The 4,068-nt window shown below is 46.8% G+C and overlaps 1 long non-coding RNA gene across 1 annotated transcript; it reads right to left on the reverse strand.

The window, feature by feature from the left end:
- Positions 1 to 677: 677 nt before the first annotated feature.
- On the reverse strand, positions 678 to 2,783 carry LOC127030766 (uncharacterized). Its single transcript, XR_007768471.1, has 3 exons — positions 2,419 to 2,783; positions 2,250 to 2,307; positions 678 to 776 (listed from the first exon to the last, which is right to left on the reverse strand). It is a non-coding gene; the product is annotated as an uncharacterized LOC127030766 (long non-coding RNA).
- Positions 2,784 to 4,068: the final 1,285 nt, after the last annotated feature.

Here is a 4,068-nt window from a genome sequence, read left to right on the forward strand (position 1 = left end):
TATCAGTTTGGTTACAAAGAGATGAGGTTCTTATTTAAAGGGACTTTGTCAGTTTAAAAAGCATAAACAAATTCTCTTACTTGTGTTGCTAACACCTTGAGTTAATTAAAATTGAAATGTTTAAAAAAGTCTTTCTTTTTACCAGGTGTAATGGAAATTTGCCTCTGATTAGATACAGAAAATGGGCCACGCAGTTTTGCTTTCAGGTTCTCATTCAGGAACACAGTGATGTAATCCCCAAGTTTCCAAAAACAGCAGTGGCAATTTTAAATGTAAACAGAAAGTTATTTTCATTTTTTCATCAAATGTAACATACATTTGTATTCCTGTCAGGTTGTGTAAAAGTTACAAAACCTACATTTTGGACCTACATTACTCACTCATGTTCTTTTATGGATTCCACTTATTTATGGCAATATTTGTTGCAGCTTAAAATATTAAAAACAAAAGCTACTTAAAACCCCAATCCTGCAATGAGCTCCATGAAAGCAGAGCCCTACACTTGCATGAGAGTCATAGCAGGATCAGGATCAAATTGCTGCCTGTCCCAGATATTAACACCACAGAACAAAAACACTAACACAGAAACTTATCCTTGCCACAAAGCCTGATGCCAACTCTGTCCACATATCTATTCAAGTGACACCATCATAGGACCTAATCACATCAGCCACACCATCGGGGGCTCATTCACCAGCACATCTATCAATGTGATATATGCCATCATTTGCCAGCAATGCCCCTCTGCCATGTACATCGTCCAAACCCGACAGTCTCTACGCAAAAGAATAAATAGATACAAATCTGACATCAGGAATCATAACAGTCAAAAACCAGTAGGATAATACTTCAACCTCTCTGGCTATTCAGTAAGATTTAAAGGTGGCAATTTTGCAACAGAAAAGTTTCAAAAACAGACTCCAACGAGAAACTGCTGAAATAGTATCCAGTTTGCAAACTAGATACTATCAATTTAGGCTTAAATAGAGACTGGGAATGGCTGAGCCATTACACACATTGAATCTATTTCCCCCCATGTTAAGTATCCTCACAGCTTCTTGTCAAACTGTCTTAAATGTACTATCTGGATTATCAAGTATCAGAGGGGTAGCCGTGTTAGTCTGGATCTGAAAAAGCAGCAAAGAGCCCTGTGGCACCTTATAGACAAACAGACATATTGGAGCATGAGCTTTCACGAGTGAATACCCACTTCGTCTATAAGGTGCCACAGGACTCATTGCTGCTTTTATCTTGATTATCACTACAAAAGTTTTTTTTCGCCTGCTGACAATAGTTCTTCTTAATTAATTAGCCTCTTAGAGTTGGTTGGGCAACTCCCACCTTTTCATGTTCTCTGTATGTATATATCTCTCCTCACTATGTGTTCCATTCTATGGGTCCAATGAAGTGGGCTGTAGCCCACGAAAGCTTATGCTCAAATAAATTTGTTAGTCTCTTAGGTGCCACAAGTACTCCTGTTCTTTTTGAAACATTTTGTTGCTTTTAAATATCTGACAAAGTCTGGAAATAGTCCTTAAAATTCCATTGCATTAATCAAAAACAGATATAGATTTTAAGTGCCTTAATGTGAAGCTTCCAGAAAAAAAATTAAAATGTTTGCTCCTATCATACATGAGTAACAGATTATTTCCATGTTTATCAAAGATATTGTATCTAGGCACCGTAGTATCTAAGTGCAGTGTTAAAAAGCCTTGTAGTTGCAGTCAGTAGTCAGGGGCAAAATAGATTTTCCTGGAAGTTATTTTGCATAAAGATTGCCTGATGATGAAAACTTCCCATGGAAACATCACCTGCCTTCACAGCTTAGTTTTAAATGCTGGAAAAACATTGTCATCATGGTTTGTATTGATTTTAATGTTGTTCTGGATTCAGATACTGGCCTGAATCCTGTAATTAAATCCTTGTGGCAGATCCTTATGTTGGAGTGGTGTCTTATTGAAATCAACAGGGCTCTTCATAGGCATAGGGGTCCGAGTGCATTAATCAAATTACAGGATCAGGGCCTCATTACTGTCATAAAACATGTGCCCTGCTTGTTTTAGTAGAATAACCAACAGAACATTTTTGGTACCCTTAAAATACAACCATCTTTATTTTAATTTAAAATGTCTTTTTTACTCTTGTTAACATTAATTCCCATTAGCCTCTTTTGCAATAATCTATTATTTATTAACAGCCAACAGTATGATAAGCATCGTATAACACCCAGAAATACAGCCAGGCCTTACCTAGAAGGATTTGGAATCCACAGGAGAGACCCAGAGAAGATGGGCAGAAAAGGCAAATCTGGAGGGGAGGACAACAGGAGGATTGTTTTAAAAAAAATCCTATTGTTATAAATATATATAAAAATCATAATTAGAATAGTATTTTCATATGCTGGTTTCTCTCTCATACCTTGATTTTTAAGAGAGACAGCTGAGGTAGCATGGCCCAAAATCTGACTTACTGTTTCCCTCTCTTCCTACGTATTCATAAAGTTTTTACTGGTGTAAGAGGGTGGGGGTGTATGGGAAGGTGGTACAGGGCTGGGTTGGGGGTGGAAGGGGGATGGTGGGAATGTCAGAGGAGTTCAGGAAGCAGGGCGTAAGGGGATGGCCAGAGCCTTCAAGGGTGAAGGTGAAGTATTAAAGTTGCACATGGTGGCAATTAGAAAGGGGATGTAAAGTGGTGGTGAAATGTAAGGCATGGTGAGGGAGTGGAATACAGTGGACCTGGAAAGGGAGCTGTTAGATGGAGGGGAAAACAGGACCCCAGAAGGTTGTGGGGGCTCCAGGAGCTTGGGGAGCAGGTTGCTGGGAGGGGAACAGGGTGATGTGGGGTCCCAGGAGGTTAGAGAGGGTGCTGTTGGGGGGTGGGGCAGGATGGTGTTGGGCACAGGAGATTGGGGAGGGCGCTGTTAGATGAAGGGGGGGCAGAGTGGTGTCAGGCCCAGGAGCTTGGGGAGGGGGTTGTTAGGAGGGGAACAAGGTGGTGTTGGGCCCCAGGAGATTGGGCTGTTAGGTGAAGGGCGGGGACAGAGTGGTGTTGGGCCCCAGGAGCTTGAGGAGGGGGTTATTGGGAGGGGAACAGAGTGGTGTTGGGCCCCAGGAGCTTGGGGAGGGGGTTATTGGGAGGGGAACAGAGTGGTGTTGGGCCCCAGGAGCTTGGGGAGGGGGTTGTTAGGAGGGGAACAGTGGTGTTGGGCCCCAGGAGCTTGGGCTGTTAGGTGAAGGAGGGGGACAGAGGGGTGTCAGGCCCCAGGAGCTTAGGGAGGGGGTTGTTGGGAGGGGAACAGAGTGGTGTCGGGCCCCAGGAGCTTGGGGAGGGGGTTATTGGGAGGGGAACAGAGTGGTGTCGGGCCCCAGGAGCTTGGGGAGGGGGTTACTGGGAGGGGAACAGAGTGGTGTTGGGCCCCAGGAGATTGGGCTGTTAGGTGAAGGGGGGGACAGAGGGGTGTTGGGCCCCAGGAGATTGGGCTGTTAGGTGAAGGGGGGGACAGAGGGGTGTTGGGCCCCAGGAGCTTGGGGAGGGGGTTATTGGAAGGGGGACAGAGTGGTGTTGGGCCCCAGGAGCTTGGGAAGGGGGTTGTTAGGAGGGGAACAGAGTGGTGTTGGGCCCCAGGAGCTTGGGGAACAGAGTGGTGTTGGGCCCCAGGAGCTTGGGCTGTTAGGTGAAGAGGGGGGACAGAGGGGTGTCAGGCCCCAGGAGCTTAGGGAGGGGGTTGTTGGGAGGGGAACAGAGTGGTGTTGGGCCCCAGGAGATTGGGCTGTCAGGTGAAGGGGGGGGACAGAGTGGTGTTGGGCCCCAGGAGCTTGGGAAGGGGGTTACTGGGAGGGGAACAGGGTGGTGTTGGGCCCCAGGAGCTTGGGGAGGGAGGTTGTATAGGAGCAGGAGGGGGCTGCCGGGTGGGCGGTTACCCACAGCCTAGGCGTGCCCCTTCCTCGCTTACGGGACTAGGAGGGCAGCACGTCCCAGACTCCCAGCAGCTCCGGGCATTCCCCTCCCGATTTGAGCCAGCGGCTCCGCCTCCCCCCGGGGCGGGGCCGGGCCGCCTATAAGAAGCGT

The sequence above is a fragment of the Gopherus flavomarginatus genome, chromosome 11 (assembly GCF_025201925.1).
Source record: "Gopherus flavomarginatus isolate rGopFla2 chromosome 11, rGopFla2.mat.asm, whole genome shotgun sequence".
In the NCBI taxonomy this organism is placed as follows: Eukaryota; Metazoa; Chordata; order Testudines; family Testudinidae; genus Gopherus; species Gopherus flavomarginatus.